Source organism: Neolamprologus multifasciatus, chromosome 1 (genome assembly GCF_963576455.1).
Source record: "Neolamprologus multifasciatus chromosome 1, fNeoMul1.2, whole genome shotgun sequence".
Lineage (NCBI taxonomy): Eukaryota > Metazoa > Chordata > Actinopteri > Cichliformes > Cichlidae > Neolamprologus > Neolamprologus multifasciatus.
In genome coordinates, this window is record NC_140439.1 from 39,723,982 (window position 1) to 39,741,496 (window position 17,515).

The following is a 17,515-nucleotide window of genomic DNA, read 5'->3' on the forward strand; positions in this document are numbered from 1 at the left end:
TGAAAAATGAACTGTCAACTTTCATGATTCTGCTAAGGTTATAGCCGCTCCTTGAGACTGAAGAAGGAAGTCTTTTTCTCTCGCTCGCTCTCCTCTTCTTTACAATGCTCCTCTTCTGTTTAGGGCTGGTTGGCACTTCTGAGTGTCTCTATAGGAAGAAAATAAAAGCCAGTGTTGGTGTTGAGCTTTAAAAGCGGCTTATAGACACGACGGAGATGGATGACTTTGCTCCGCTGCTGTCGCTTTGACTCGGCGTGACCCTCGTAATATTATTAACAATCAGGAATATTTTTCTTTGTTTGGAGAACAAAGGAACGTTTTTCAATCAAACGCAGAGAGAAAATCATATAAAACATAAATAAAATAACAGCTGGTGTTATCTGTGGCAGGACACGGCTCTGAGTATCTCGATGCAAGTGTATATGTTTCATTAAAAAGAGAAATGGCTTTGTGAGAGATTGCCCTACATATTGTTTAGTCCAAAATGTGGGCCGGCCCCTCTGCAGCGAGGAATGCTCGACCTTTATAGATAACGCTTTCTCTGAGGAACAAAGGCCTTTCTTATATGTCCTCGTCTGAGACGGCCATTCATTGTAATTAAAAAAAAACAAGTTATTGTGTGTCCGACTTCCCGGCAGATCTCTGGGATGGCACCAAAGATAGCATAGAGAAGAGTGAAAGACTATAGGAAACATGAGTAACATGGAGACATGTTGTGGTGAATGTGAGCGAGTGAATTGTTGTTCAGTGTGACGTTACTCCAGGTGACTCTTCGCCTCCCGTCCCGGCTAAAGATGCTCTGACTGAAGCACGTGGAGCTGGATGGAGAGCTAAAGTGACGTTCGGAGGGTGAAGCTACAGAGCTGTGCTTAGGCGAATGTGACCACGTGAAAAGTTCATGCTGAGAGTTTAACCCTTTAAAGCCGGTCAGAGCAGCACGCTCTGTGTTGTGTAACTATTTTTAAATCCCGGTAGCTCTGCAACCACGTGAGCTAGCGCAATAATTTTTTCTGCATATGAAACCGGAGGAGTTGTACTTACATCTTATGCCATCAGCTTGTCCTCGGTCACAGTTTCCTTCCACATGTAGCTTTGCAAAAACTGCATAAAAAGCACTTGCAGCAGCAAAAACATAATATTCCAGAAACACGCTTTGCTGATCCGATCAGCTGTTTGTAACACTTCCTACGTCCATCAGCACGAACTATCGCATGTCCGCCATGACCTGCCCGAAACCGGAAGTGACGTCATTTTCGCGGAAATGTAGTTTTTTACCATCAGGGCCTCATGAGCCTATACTGGTGTTTTTAAAAGTTATCTTTGACTTTATGACTTTCTGTGTGGTTTCTGGGATGCTTAGGACTCATATTGCTGCTGGAAATAGTTTATTTTGATGCATATGCTGCTTTTTTGCAAATTTGCATTATAATCTTTATTTTAGTTTTTCCTGCAGTGTATAAAAATTGGTGTATTTCAAAAATAAAACTATGAAGAATCTCAAAATAAATTTCCTGTGGTGGGAAACTATTTTGTGCAACTTTTTTGTATTTACAGTTTTGAGGGATAAGCCTCTTAAATTTCTCTAACTAGAAATATATGTTAAAAAAACTAAAACGATTTTCAATTTTTTTGTAGTTTATTGCACTTTTTTGCAATTCATGTAATTACTATGCACTTAATGCAGACATATTATTAAAATCTGGGCTGTAATGGTTGTATTGATGTATATCAACTTGAAATGCTCCCAAAAATGGCTCCACAGCATGTAAACATATAATATAAGCTCTGGCGGATTTGGTTCTATGGTAGGTCTTAAAGGGTTAAAGGCCACCGTTTCAGGATGCGTTGCGTACGTTTCTCGTGCTGTTGTTGTGCGAGTGGAGGAGACAAAACAGACACGCTTGTTTCTGGGTGAAATGCACAGTTGTGTTATATGTCCACTTGTAAAACCCTCATGTCTTTTTTGGGGGGGGCTGTGGCTGGAAGCTGCTGTTCCACTGTTGAGGGTGAAGGCGGGGGTGGCAAAGACGTCCGAAAAACTCAATTCAGACCTGGCAAAATGTGATTATCTGGAGTGGGTTTGCATTAGGTTTGTATGCAAATACAGCATAAATCATTAATATCGAAATTCTGCCCTGAATGCGCGTGAGCTGTCGCGGGGCACGCGTCGCACGCGTCGCACGTCTGCAGTGGCCGCCGCTTCATTAGTATGCCCGGAGGAGGGGAAAGGGTTCCGCGTGCTCTGACACAAAACATAGAAACGTAGACGTCTGCGTGCATAAGCCACGCCTCCTGATTTATCAATAAATGTCATTAAGAGCAGCAGCGGGCCGAGGGATCTGGTTACTGAGGTACAGTACGCCGTGTAAAGATTGACATGAACCCGTTTGCTGTGCTGTAGATGTGCTTAACACAATCAATACTTGGCTGCAGTGCAGGCCTATCTATAGCATGCATTATCAAACATGAAGTATTACATTATTCAAACAGTGCTGTACATGCTGCGGCTGCTTGCGAACAACGCTCCTCACATCGTATTACTTGCATTACCTCAGCCCGCCCACCTCCTCTAATATACGACATGTGGACCTGAGAAGCTGAGACTGACAACCTGAAGAGGAGGAGGTGTTGATGAAAGTGCAGGACTTGGATGAGCACGTTTAGGCTTTGAGGAAAGAAAATGGCAGAGCTCAGAGCTGAGCACCTCTTACTGCGGGAGAAGTGTGCTACAGAAGCCGGCGGTTAGTGGATGGAAGTGAAAGCGGAGAGGAGAGTGCTGTGTGTTCTCAATTAGAGCCGTGACTCCCGCTTTCTGAGCGCTCTCACGTCGCGCTTCTCCTCAGAAGTGCTGCGGTTTGTTTGTGTTCGCTGCAGAAACTCAGAGGTTCAGCTCGCCGCGCTCTGAAACAGCCGGCTGTCAGCGAAGGAGCCTCGTGATGTCACCTGAAGTCCAGGAGCGGCGTGATGACTGAACTCTGTCCCCGCCCTGTGTTCGCGCTTGTCACAGAACGAGCTGCGTGTAGTTTCAGGCCCGTCGGCTCTTCTCATCGTAGGACGTTTGGACATTTGTGATGTCAGGACGCTGCGTTGTTCGCTGCGTGAGCTGCAGTCACCTTATTAGACACGTGCCAGCGAGCGGCGCCGCTGCTCTGGTCCTTTCCACGAGCCAAGTTTCTCTCAGAAGAGACGATGGCTTTCCAAGTGCCTCTTTAGCTCGCTTGGCGCCGCGTTACCACCGGCCAGCTTCTCCTGACACACGATGGCGGCGCTGCTGACAGGTGAGCTGAAGCAGGTTTCCCCTCTCAGGTGGTCGTTCTCTGCTGCACCAATGATCCCAGCACACCAGAACTGGGATCCGCTGGTCTGAACAACACTGAGATTTGCATCAGAGACGTCGTGGCAGACGTTTGCCAGGTGGGAGGAGCCAGTCCAGAGCAGGCGCGCCCTCCTGGTCGTATGCAGGTTACTGTCAGAGATGCCTCCGCCGTGAGTGTCGAGATCACGTCCTCACAGCGCGCTGGCACGCGGCGAGATGTTCGATCACGCTCACTGGTGACATCACACATGCCAAAGACCGCTCGTACATACGTGAGCAACGCAGGCCGCTTCGACGTGGACAAACACTTGGTGTGGTAACTGCCAATAATACTGTCCTTATCAGGTGTTTCATGACCATGATTTGGTTGCTGTTTGTATTTAACACACACACACACACACACACACACACACACACAGTTCATGTTGCTGCTAGACTCCCCTGTGTTCACTAATGAGCCCGACATGTGGCTTACCTGTGTCGCTGCAATTATTCTGTACACTTAAAAGTGAGGCTGAGGGTTCACAGCTGACAGTCCTGGATGGGCAGATGGTGCTTATGAACTCGTTTATCAATACTGGGGACACAGGCGGCTATTGGTCGATATATTTAATTCATTTTTGCAGTAAAAGTCCAAAGCCGGCCTTTAAAGCCCGTTTCAGGAGCACACACACAATCAGAGGAGCATCTTTGTGTTACTGTGTTTGAGTCCTAACAGCAGAGGACATCTATAGCATGGACACATCTGGATCCTGCTCTTTCTTTAGTGCTCGCTCAGCTCTGAGCAGGGAATCGTTTCACTGTTTCACCATGGGAGCCTCCGGTGGGCGTTTGAGAAACTGCAGCTTCAGTTGTCTCATTATAATATCTACCTATCTCCATGAGCGCACCTCCCTCTCCCCGGCCACCTCCTCCAGCTCACCCGGGGGACACCGAGGTGCTCCTAGCCCAGATATAATCTCTCCAGCGTGTCCTGGGTCAAATGGCTCGGTTTGAACTATTACCATCTTTAATTTACAGATTTTTCTAAATTCTCTAACATTAAAATAAAACCTTTATTTAACAAGAGAATTTACACAGTGACAACAACACAAGATAAAGAGAGGCATCAGATAAAAGTGTGTAAAACAATTCAAACCAGAGCTGTGCAGCTGCGCGAGGGTCACAATCAACGCTGTGACATCAGTTAGGCGAGTTTCGGCTGCTGGAGCAGACGGTCTGCTTAAATCGTTTATTTGTGCCAAATTGAATTGGAGGCTTCTTGTAAACAGTTTAACCTGATTAGAACTTCAACCAGAGTTTGACCACAGTCCGAGTGACTGAACGCCCTCCTCCCTGCGTTTTCCCACAGTCCACGGTTCTTCCTCCTGTCTGTCTGCCTGTCTGTCTGCCTGCTGCAGGGCAGGGGCTCCTGCAGTGATTAAGCCATCTGGAGGCCTGTCTGCCTGCCTGTCTGCTGGTGAGACGCCTCCCCGGGCTCTCATTGTGTGCAGAGATGACAGCTCTGACGGCTGCTGAAGGCGAGGTGCCATTTCCCACGTGCGTCTACATTACCGGTTTAACTTGTGCAGAGGTGCATTATCACCTTGTCACCCAAAAGTGCAAATAGTGTATTTTTCAAAGAGCAATTAAAGGTAATAGCTGCTGTCAGGCTGCACGGATGGGACCTGTTGCGCTCAGATGTGATAGCTCTAAAAATATTTCTCCTGCTCGTCAGCCGGTCCTCTCCGAGAGCGCTTCCCGCCGGCGGCCGCGCGTTTTTCCTGGAAGTTCAGCGAGCGAGAGGTGGGATGGAGTCGCTCTTGAGGAGGAAACAGAGACGGGTGATCGCAAACTTGCGCGACAATTATTCTCGTCATTATTTTAGAAACAGGACGGAAGCGAAGGCAGCGTGGGAGATCGCATTTACACACTCCATCCATACGTGTGTGCCCGCGTGCGTGTTCACGTGCAAACCAGCTGCTTTTATGTGCACTCTGAATCCCCCCCCCCCCGGTAGTGCGCATCGTATTCAATATTGCAAAAGTTGAAACAATGGGTTATAAATTGGCCTTCCAACCCGATATATCTGACATGATCTCTGCTTCCCATCTCGTTAGTTTGCTGTTTGTTTCTTTTCTTCCCTGACTCCTGTAGACTTTGTTCGGTTTGAGTTGCTCCTCTTAAGAATGCAGCGTTCCCTTCCCCAGGCGCCCCGGAGATGTGAAGAGGACGCCTCAGAGGAGTTGTACTCGTAAAGCTCCTCATCCTCGGAGGGAGAGACAGAGAGAGAGAGCACCGGCAGGCAGAGACACACAGGCATAATAACTACACTTACACAGCTAGTCGACACATAATGAGACAATGCAGCAGCAACTTCAAGGAAAAACGCAGATATATAAAAAACAACAGAGAGCGAGGCAGAGGGAGAGGAAAACAGGGGGCTGTGGGGGTAAAAAAATAAAGAAAATCAAGAAACTATGTCAACTTTTATTTCCCGTGTTATTCCACATCAATGGCGGCATGCAGTGATACTAATAAAAACAAAAAGTATACACAGGTACAGACACGCAGGCAGCGAGCTGCCGTGTTTGAAACGCTCTGTGGCAATTAAGGACAAATAACGCGTATTATTTCCCGTCGTGACGAACGATCCTAACCAGCCGCTAAAAAAAACGTCCTGATTTCGACATCAAATGCAAACAAATAAAAACGGCTCCAATAAACAAAAGTTGTGAGACAGACAGCGCACAAACCGCGGGGGGAATGAGAATAAGAGCAGCGAGCGCCGAGACAAATAAGCCCGCAACATTATAACATTAGCAGTTAGAAAATACACTTAATTCCTCAGCAGAGATGGATATAAACTGCATTGTTGCGTTGCAAATCCCAGCCACCGGATTTAAACTGCTGCATTGTTTTATTAGGGAAATATGGGGGTGGAGGAACAGTGCTTATTCTAATTACAGTGATTTAATCAGGATTAGGGAGGCTACCTGGATGAAGCGAGGGGGCATCTGTGGCAAGGGCACATGCTTTTAGACGGGCCGGTGCACGCTGGCGGGGCCGCCCCTTATCAACGCTCATCGCCGGCGCTGACTTCAGCCTCCGAAACGATGACTTTCTGTGCCCGTGCACGAGTAAACACTGGCCTGTTTGTTCTCGCCGTCTTTATTCCTTCGCCTTTTTCCCTCCTGCCTGGTTAAACAGCAGGCGGAGGGAATCCATTTTAATCTGATTAATAACTTAGTTGATCACATATAACCCAATTTTCAGTGAGTGCCGTCCTTGTGTGCGCGCGGCCACGCCCACGCTGACCTTTGCGGTCGCCCCGGTAACAATAAGGCACAATAAGCGCCGTTGTTCTGCCGGAAAGCCGGAGAAGCTTTACTTCATGACCAACATTTAATGTGGCCCTCTTTGCACAAAAGGCCGGGCCTGCGCGGAGATGGGAACGGGTTCCCGCCGCATTCACAGAAATATGAATCGGCCTTTTAAAACAGATATGGTTACATATTCGTTTTGAGAGGTACAGTAACAGCTCGGGCTGAGCGGCCCTCCAACACTGGGGCCTTTGTTCGCCGGCCGGCTAATAACCGCCCCTGATCCTGATCCTCGGCTCTGACTGCTCACGGAAGAACCCCCCCGACCTATCTTTGATTACACCGTTATACGAGCTTCATTTTGTCATTTCGATTTCACTCATCGTGTTTAGCGCTGAGAGATTTGTATTCAGGATTGGCAATTACGATTCAAACGCCACAAAGTAAGCCTTGTGAGTTTTAGTGATGACGAGTGAGAGAGGGAAAAATATCCTTCCTCTCTCTGTCTGTCGCACACAGGAAATATGAATCAAATATTCATGAAGTGGGCTGAGGTTCTCATGCACCCATATGCTTCCTTGTTCAAGCAGCTTGCAGTGGACAGAGGCATCCATCCAGCCTGTAACCCCCCCACCTATCACCAGAACTGCTGCCATCGCCGCGATCATTAAATAGGTCATCTCGAACATGCACTCCTCCTCTTTCTTCCTCTTTCTTCTTGCTTCCTCCTGTTTTTTCCTGTTTCTTCCTGTTTCCTCCTTTTCCCTCCTCTTTCTTCCTATTTCCTCCTCTTCCCTCCTGTTTCTTCCTGTTTCTTCTTGCTTCCTCCTGTTTTTTCCTGTTTGTTCCTCTTTCTTCCTCTTTCCTCCTGTTTCCTCCTCTTCCCTCCTGTTTCTTCCTCTTTCCTCCTTTTCCATCCTGTTTCCTCCTCTTCCCTCCTCTTTCTTCCTCTTTCCTCCTTTTCCCTCCTGTTTCCTCCTCTTCCCTCCTATTTCCTCCTCTTCCCTCCTGTTTCTTCCTCTTTCCTCCTTTTCCATCCTGTTTCCTCCTCTTCCCTCCTCTTTCTTCCTCTTTCCTCCTTTTCCCTCCTGTTTCCTCCTCTTCCCTCCTATTTCCTCCTCTTCCCTCCTGTTTCCTCCTCTTCCCTCCTATTTCCTCCTCTTCCCTCCTGTTTCCTCCTCTTCCCTTCTATTTCCTCCTCTTCCCTTCTATTTCCTCCTTTTCCCTTCTATTTCCTCCTCTTCCCTTCTATTTCCTCCTCTTCCCTCCGGTTTCCTCTTCTTACTTCTTCTTTCCTCCTGTTTCCTCCTCTTCCCTTCTATTTCCTCCTCTTCCCTCCAGTTTCCTCCTCTTCCCTTCTATTTCCTCCTCTTCCCTCCGGTTTCCTCTTCTTACTTCCTCTTTCCTCCTGTTTCCTCCTCTTCCCTTCTATTTCCTCCTCTTCCCTCCTCTTTCCTCCTCTTTCTTCCTCTTTTCTCCTTTTCCCTTCTATTTCCTCCTTTTCCCTCCTGTTTCCTACTCTTCCCTCCTGTTTCCTCCTCTTCCCTTCTATTTCCTCCTCTTCCCTCCTGTTTCCTCCTCTTCCCTTCTATTTCCTCCTCTTCCCTTCTATTTCCTTCGCTTCCCTTCTATTTCCTCCTCTTCCCTTCTATTTCCTCCTCTTCCCTTCTATTTCCTTCTCTTCCCTCCTGTTTCCTCCTCTTCTCTTCTATTTCCTCCTCTTCCCTCCGGTTTCCTCCTCTTACTTCCTGTTTCCTCCTCTTCCCTCCTGTTTCCTCCTCTTCCCTCCTGTTTCCTCCTTTTCCCTTCTATTTCCTCCTCTTCCCTCCAGTTTCCTCCTCTTACTTCCTGTTTCCTCCTCTTCTGTGGTGTCCTCGCTGCCCTCCACCGTGCCCCTCGACTTCCTTCTAATAATCTGTTGTGAGAAAGACGAGTCCTTCGAGCTCTGTGATTCACTGGCCAGGAATCCTTGTAAAATCAGGCCGCCGTGTATTTGCCAGTTTCCAGAAATTGTAAGTACTTTATGGTTTATAGTTTTTTATTATGGAATGAAAAGGGTGCTGTGAGGGGCTGCTCCGGGGGGCGGCGAGGGGAAGGAGGGGGGATTAAAACTGAAGGGATTAGCACCATACTTTAAGATAAATCTTTTTTAATGTGAAACCTCATCCCCGTTCATTCTGGGTAACCACTCTTATTAACTGCCGTGCTTTCATGCGGCCTATTTTTTCTTTCGCCGAGCAACTTTTTAAGCAGAGGCTTTTTTTCCCTTCTTTTTGGACACGCCGCTCGCTTCGCCGGCTCCACAAACAACCTTTTTAAGCATTTAAACACAGAACAATGGCAAAGCACATAGCTGCACACATTAATGCTTTTGTATCTGGGAGCAAAAAGAGAAAAAAAGGCAGAAGAAAAGAGATAAGCAGAGCTTGGCTACGCCGGCCCTCCGTCTTTCCCTCTCTGCCTCTCTCCATCAGCCAATCCCGGCTGATCTGTATGCATCGGGGCTAAACAGACAAACATCATATTCTCAGTCTCCAGACTCTAATTGACTGAACAGGGATTGGTCACACTTTTAAGAAGCGTTCCATAATGGATTTCCATGTTTGTGTCTCTTTTAACTGGCGGTGCGAGGGGAAGCCATAAATGTTGTCTTTATTACTGAAAACAACAGCCCTCCCTCCATCCTCCTCGTCTCTCTGTTTCCTCGCCATAAAAGACCATATCAGTGCGACGGCCGGCATTCGTTGCAAGGTCAACTCTGCCGACAGATGACAAACGATCTCAAGATGGCCACATCATCTGTCCCGTAGCTGCCGGCCGAGAGCGCCGCCACCGTGTGCTCGTCTTTATCCCTTCTTTTCACTTTATCATCATGTCGTGGGGGGGGGGGGTGAGCGAGGAAAACCAGCCACCTGATATCCACCAATGAGGAGTTTTCAGGCCAAAAGGCAAATGAGGATGGGGGCGGAGGGGGGAATCTTTTCAAAAATCGGCACTTATCGTGTTTCTGTATCAGGAAGCAGACTTGGCACGAGCCGGGGATTCAGCATTACGGACAAGCTGCTCATCAGATGGGAGCTGGTTTATTTCTGCGGCCCACCCCCCGCCTCCCCTCCATCCGTCCGTCAGTACCTCCCATCCTCCGCCACCCCTCCAGTCTGCTTCTCATCCAAACGTGTCTCATTTCTCCGACCGGACGACTTCTTTCATTTCAACCGTGTGATTGATTTCTCCTGTTTATTGTTTCTTCTTCATCTTCCTCATTATCTGCGTTTGAAGCGCCGCTTAAAACCGCCCGGTTCCTCCTCCAGCGGCGACGGCCACTTTTCACAAAACTCTGACTGCGTTTCTTAATTACGTGACTTCTCTGTAACACGGCCGTCAGCTCGCAGACAGCCGCTCTCGCGTCGTTATTACCTTCCCGTTTGGACGCCGGCTCTCGGCGGGTAGCCGAGCCCCCCCGCCCGCCATCACATCGTCCTCTTCCTCGGCCTGCTCTGCTGTTCTTGGGTAAAAATGAATCTGTGCCATCAGTTTGTCATTTTTAAAACAATAAAAATGTTCTGTTAAGCCCCGCCCCCCGCGTCCTCTGACAGTAAACGAGAAGATGAAGCTCCGCTCGTTAACAATCAAATGCTCAACAGCTTCATGTTAACACGTTTGAAACCTTTTCCTCCCGCTGCTTCCCTTCGTCTCCACGGTTACCGTCATAGGGTGTAAATCCAAGCTGCTGACAGGCTAACACCGAGCTGATGGCGTCATTCATTACAGTCCAGCGCCGTCTGCCCACAAACCTCACCCCGAGCTTGAGGTTACTTCCTGTTCAATGGGAGTTTTTCCTTCCCACTGTCGCCAGGTGCTCATAGGGTGTCGAGTTTCTCTGTATTATTTCTCTACCTGACAATGTACAGTTATATACAATATATGACTGAATTAAACTTTAAATTAAATTAATTAAACTGCTTTTATTTACTGTCAACAAACAATAAAACATTTAATAAAGAATTACATATAAATAAAAATGAGAAATGCAGCGATTTCTGCCTGTCATAGGTCTACAGAACAATTATTTTAGAATTAATGTCACAGCTGATATCATTTTATCACTTCATATACTTATAAAATGATAACTGTTTTTCTGCAGTAAAGCCGGACGTGGGCCCAGTTTAGCTTCTGTGTAGTTGAGCTAAGCTGCGTTGCTGCGTCGCTCTCTCCACTTTTCTGTCTGATGAATCTTCCCCGTCCTTCACACAAAGACAAAAACAAACAAACAAAAACAAGCTGGTCATGTGTGACACAAAGAAAGAGTGTCTCCACCTCGCACAGCAGGACCCGTCCGAAAATACAGGAGTTCCTGCAAATGTTTCACAATAAAAGCCTGCATAGAAGAGTTCCTGCGAACCAAAACTGCACAGTAGAGGTCTTTTAATTTGAAAGAGAAGGAATTAAATAAAAGACTCAGGCACGCATGTGAAATATGTTTAAGAGAAATGCGACTGGAATCGTCGATACGTTCGGCTGCTTCACCACAACGTCACAAAATCCACCCAGACGCTCATCAAAACCAGCTGCCAACCAATCAAATGTTCCACATTATTATCACCTAAATCTTCGTCAGAAGTGAAGAAAAGCAGCTTTATTAACCTTTCATCGAGTCCGGCGAAACATTCCCAAAGACGGAGCAGGACGCTGTGTTTTATTGGATGTATAAAGTGTGGATTCGCTCACACAGTCTATCGGTTTTTGGGAATGCAGAGGCTGCAGTATTGGATCCTACACCTATTGAAGCTGACGCAGTATAACAAAGCATGCAGGGCCCAAAGTAATGATCATATACAAATATCAATATGAGAAAGAGTATGTGCTAAAGAAGATGCATGGCTATTGATGTTTAAATAACTGTAGCGTCAGAGAGATGGAGAGAGGGGGAAAAATGCGAATCATATTTTCTCACTGGGAGAAAAAAAAGACCTAATCGAACACATCCCACGAGGCGCAAACAGCGAAGTCAAGGGCAGGATGAAAGCAGCTCTTCTGCTCCTCTCTGTCTGCGAGCGGCCCAACAAAACTACAAATAAAAGCGTGATCGGGGCGCGGCGGCGCAGGCCGGCGGAGTGTTTGACAAGGCAAAGCGCGGCGATAAAAACAGTCAAAAGTTAAGTCGTGAGACGCTCTCCCCACTCCGCGGTGTGTCTTTTCATTTGTCTGCATACACGCAGCTTTATTTGCATTTCAAATGCTCATATTTGAAGAGGGTGGCTTAAATGCCAAGACGCGAATTGATGACAATCGCCGCGATTCAAAAGCATCGGCAGAAAGCCTCTATCCTCGCCGCTGACATTAAAGCTAAAGCAGAAACACAAAACAAATATATATTTATCTGTGCTGCCTCCTGCGTCAACCTTTCTCTCTGTCTCATTATTTTAGGATCGCTTTACATTTGAATATCAGTTGTCGGGCCGAGCGAGCCGCCGCCCACAAACTAAAATAAGAGAATAATCAGCGGGCTGCAGAACGCCATCGATTCGGCCGCTGCCTTTTTTCATCGCTTTTCCATATTCATTTGTGTAATTTACAGTAAATCCAATAGCTGTCAGTCACAACACGCGAGGACCGAAAAACGCCGTAAATCTGCGGCGTTGGGAAACAGCTGCTGCAACATTTACAGCACAGACCACTCTAAAATATTAAAGATGTGTCATCGCCGGCACTCGGCCCTGCAACCGTCTGCTTTCTATTAACACACTACACCCAAAAAACTGAGGATGAGGCCTCGCGCCTCGCACGCGCTCAGGCCGTTTCCTCCTCTTGGCGGAGGGGAAGCCGTTTCGCCGCAGACGAACCTGAGTATCGCGGGCCTCCTGTGTGCACGGCCATGTTTGCGAGGCCTCCGCAGCTGAGCCTCTTTTCTTTGCTTGTGATTAATCGTAACTCGCACACCCTCCCATCGATTTCAACACATCACGCCGCCACCGGCCGCGTGGCCCCTTAGCCTCGAGCCGCCGTGACTGCGAGTGTCGGCCAAAGATTCGGTCTCCTCGCTGATATCTCGGGTTACTCGGGGGTGCGGAGGCGTGCGGTGACTCAGACTGTTTGGGGCGATGACATCTGTCCTGTTACAGCAGACAGAAGAAGAAGGCGCAGAGGCCGAGGGCGGCGCTGCTGAGGGCGGCGCTGCTGAGGGCGGCGCTGCTGCTGCAAAATATTAAGTTACAGCAGAACAGGGAGACTTATGGGCCGAGTCAAAGGTAAACAATTACAGCATGGTGAGTCACTTTGTTGGAGCACAGCTAAAGGAAGATCATCTCTCCCTCTTAATAGGTAATTTCCTTTGTCTTGTGAGGATCGGATCACAGCCGGGTGGTCTGCCGGGAGAAAAAAATCCCATCCAAAGTTGGCTGGAACGCGTCCAGCGCGGCGCTCCTTCGGAAACATTCTGTTCAAATTAAACGAGCGCCTGTTTGCAAGGAATGCGCCGACAGATTCGGAGGGACGTTTCCCAGTTTATGTCTCCTTTCTTCACATTTCGTGCTTTCTGTCATCTTGTCTGTGCTAAACTAGTTGTCCTTTTTGGGGGGGCTGTCACCCCCCCTCCGCGTCGCTCCGTCATCCTCCCTCGTGATGTCACCATCTCGGCGTGAATCATTAGGATATCAGTGTTCAGCCAGTGACAGAAAGAGCCTGATTAACAAGCTCTCTTGTTTTTCCTCTCCTCTTTATCCTCCTGCTTTTTTCCTGAAACGAGGACTCCCGCTGCTCCCAACGACATTTCTTCCCCCTCCTCCCTCCTCATCATCCCTCCTCTTCTTCCCTGTCGTGGATGGCGGGGAGTCACAGGTGTGTGACAATAATTACACATACACTCAGAAAAAAATAATGTCGTTTCCTGCATTTAATAAGTTTGCAGTAAAATAGGCAGCGAGATAGAGAGAGATGCAGAGAGCTCCAATCTTATCGGATACCCCAACCTCTAACTTAATCATATGGCTCTTAAGAGCAGCCTGCCACCAGCTGGGGCTCCGTAATATGCATGCAATATGTGTGTAAAACGATACGCTTTAATTTTGAGCCCACTTTAAGCAGCAACAAAATCTGTTTATATGGAGACATTTAAAAAGAAGAGAGGGCTGCAGGGAGGGGGCGCGGGATCGGGTTAACTCTTGCTCTCCGGGCCCGACAAACGCCATCTGTCTGGTGTCGCCCGCTATCAGAGCTCGGCGCCGCGGAGCTGTGTCCAGCCTTTTTAAGCTTCCTGTCGCATGGCGCCGGGGTTGCCGTTGGACATCCAAACGCGCACTTTCGCTCAGTTTTTCTTCCCCTGGCTCGCTGTGATGTCATACAGAGCCTGCGCCTTACAGCCTGATACTAATTTAGGAAGTTTACCCTTCATAACTCACCTGTATAAAGCTTTATTAGGGGCGTGGCCTCTTTGATTGACAGCTAGCTGTGTGCTAGCTTCACCCGAGCTGCACCGCGTTTGAGCCTTTTTAATGACGTCGTGTGACCAGCAGCGTGGCTGCCATGAGGTCACGGCGCTAACAGAGCGCTGGATGTCAGCAGGTATGAGAGTGACGCTCCTGCTGTGGATGCAGACGGCGGCAGGATCGCGTCTTTCTGCACAGAATACAACATTAAACTGTTTCTATGGCGGCACGTTTGCCCTGTTTCCTGAAACCGGCTCTCAGAGCTGACGAGGTTAGGAATAATGTTCCTCTCTCGGCGTGCCTGCATCGATGCGGGGCATCGATTCGGGGAGTTTTTATAAAGTTAGAGCTGTTAGAGGCTCTTAAAGCCAAACTCTTCTTCTTCTGGTGAGGCGCGAGACGCGAGGCTGGAGTGCAGCTACGAGGAGGAAGTGGGAGCGAGGACGGAGGAAGCAGAGCTTTTGGGGAAGGAAGGAGGGAGTGCGTGTGTAAACTTCAAACAGCCCGTGATGGCGGCTGTCGCTGCCGCCGCCAGCTCTGACCACTCCACAGATGCTTTTGTTCCCGCTCACTCTCACTCCTTCACCCCCTCCTCCTCCTCTCTTCTTGCCCGGTCTCTTTGGTGATCCAGCGCGAGAGGAGCGGGGGCTATCAAAGCCACCGCTGTCTGTTCCAGACTTCAAAACCCGGGGCCCCCGTCCATCCGTCAGCCCCAATCATCATATCTGCGAGGCCCCGGCGGAAAGCCTCGTACGCTGGAGGAGAAATATTTGATCTGTCCTCTTTGCGAGGATCAACAGTCACACAAACGACAGGGGCGCCCCGGCGTACGGGGGGAGGAGGGGGAGGCTGGAGCAGGGAGGGAAACTCCTGCGCTGGAGCAAAGATCCGGTTTGTTCGACCGTTTCTAAAAGTAAAAGTGCTGCAGAGAGACGGCTCACCTTTAAAGACTCAGATCAGTGTGATCACGAGTGAAGCCTTCTTCCTCTAAAGGAGCGTCTCCGTCATCAACCTGATTTATTTTATTGTGTTTCAGCTTCTGATGGGAACAGGAGCAGCTCGCTCAATTTAAGGCTTTCTTTCATTTTCCAGAAGTTTCCTGAGTCCACAAAGATCTTTTTTTAATTGGTATTAAAACACAAAATGCTCAAATACAATTTCAGAAATAATTTATTTTACACAAACGTCACGTTTTTATTTGATGAAATATGTGAGTCAAATAAAAGGTCTGTGTCTATCAATCTATTCATCCGTCCGTCCGTCTGTCCCGCTGTCATGTGACACTTATTTATAGAGAGTGTATAGTTAGCTCTTAAATCCTGTCCGTGAGATCAGACTACGTAATTACTGAACTCATTAAGCACTTTATGTCCACCAGACCTCGTCCCCTGTGTGTGTGTGTCACGCAGAGCAGCAGCTGGTTGTGTTACTGACACACACACTGAGGTGGTGAAGAAGATGAAGATGTGACTTGAAGTTGAGTCTGTGTTACTGAAGATAATGAACACACACACACACACAAACACACACACACACACACACACACACACACACACACACACACACACTGTGCCCTGAGTGTGTGTTCAGGCACGTCACTCACGAGCTCGTCACTTCCACCCGAGTCAGCAGCAGGACTCGGGACACGGGGGTGGGGCGTGTGTGTGTTTGATTGGCAGGATGGTGTGCAGCGTGCAGTAATCCATCACAAGTGTTTCTGACAAAGAGCTGAAAGAAGAATCCAGACCGGGGTCGCGACCCCGGGGAGGCGGGGGTGCTCCAAACCTCTGGAAGCTTCCAGAGTGTCACAGTGAACAAACACGGTGTGAGTGGGCTCACGTTGTTGGTCTGAGGATGCTGTGATGACTCAGGACTTTCTGTGATGGCGAGCGCAGCGTGATGGCGGGCGGCGGCGCCTCATATTTTTTCTTCATGCTTAAAAACGAGCAGCAGTTTTCAATGTTTGGCTGCTGTGATGCATTTGAGATGAAACTTTTATTATTATATAATATATACTCTTATTATTATTATTATTATTGTTGAATAATGCTCTTCGATCTCTTCAATGCAGCTGGAAATTATTTTAATGATTTGCTGGGGTGAATATACGTATTAATATTTTACAAAGGTGGTAATTATGCAGTAATAATGATCTTTTTAATATATCACTTTATAAAAAGTGAAAGTTTAGAAAAATCAGAATGAAAAACTGTGATTTCCTGATGACACAGTGTCAGATTCACACCTGAGGCCAAATCACTTCAGCTCAGGCTGCAGGAAGCTGAGCATTACCCCTCTAACCCTTTCATAATAAAAGATCCAAATAAATGTGTTTTTTTTATTTACATGAAATTTGTATTTTGTTTATTTGTAAAGCAGAACGCAGCATATTAGCATCGCTGCATTTAAATACATTTATTGAAGAAAATATAGGATTTTTAGCCACAGTTAATTTGCAGATCTGGTCCCTGGTTATGCTTTTAACACACAGCAACAATAATAAATCAATTTCAGATCAATAGCACAGAAAGTAAAATAAAATTGTCTGATTTTAATGAATTTCCTCTTGTTAAATAATTTTAGTGTTTTTAGAATAACGTTTAACGTTTGTTGTTAATAAAGTAAGAGTCTGCTTTTGCTCATTAAATAAGCACATTATTGCTGTTTTTGCAAACTAAATGTCTGAAGCTGATTTCATCATCCTCGAGCAAACAAAGCTGCTAAAATGCTCGAACTCACTGATTAATAGCTAAAAATAGCTTAATTATTCATTAAGTCTAATATATATTTATTCTGATTTTAGTCAGTCTATTTTTGAAGATCTGTTCCAAATATCAGCATAAAGCCCGACTTTAATTCAATATTTACTCCATGATGTTTGACAGAAAAACAGAGAGCGAGAGAAAAAAAGGGGAAAAGAGTAACGTAGGTTTGTGGGTAACGCCGCCGCAGAGACGGCGGTGACAGGAAGCAGCTTCATCTTCACACACACACAGAGGCAAATGCAGTTTGCGGTGCTGAAGTCCGCTTCAGATGCTCCTCATGCTTCCGGCTCCATGAATTTCTCACTTTAAGGCTGCAGCGGCGTGCGCTGACATCACAACAGACGAGTTTCTGTCCAATAAAACTCTGGCCGGAGTTTGTCGGGCCTGCTGCGGCCTAATCGGGGTCGTTTGAATAAAGACGGCGTTTCCTCTGTGAGTGCAGAAATGTCAGGTGTCACTCTGTGTGGAACTCCATGAATTAATCACGCTCCCCTCCGCTGAGTGTAGTCAGGACTGGCGTGCACGTGCAGGAGTTATTTCAGAGCTTGAGGAATTTGAAATCTTTGAGAGTTTATTGGCTGTCATGTTCCCGTCTGTGATGACATTAAAGAGGAAAAGAACATGTGATCCAACTCGAGTGTTTCAGTCTCGGGGGGTTTGGGTAAAGATGCGTGTGTGTGTGTGTGTGCGTGCGTGTGTGTGTGTGTG

General features: G+C 47.4%; 1 protein-coding gene across 14 annotated transcripts in view; it reads left to right on the top strand.

Moving 5' to 3' along the window:
- Window positions 1-17,515, top strand: part of znf536 (zinc finger protein 536) — a 225,589-nt gene that overhangs the window by 172,679 nt on the left and 35,395 nt on the right. The gene's annotated exons all lie outside the window — the stretch shown is intronic.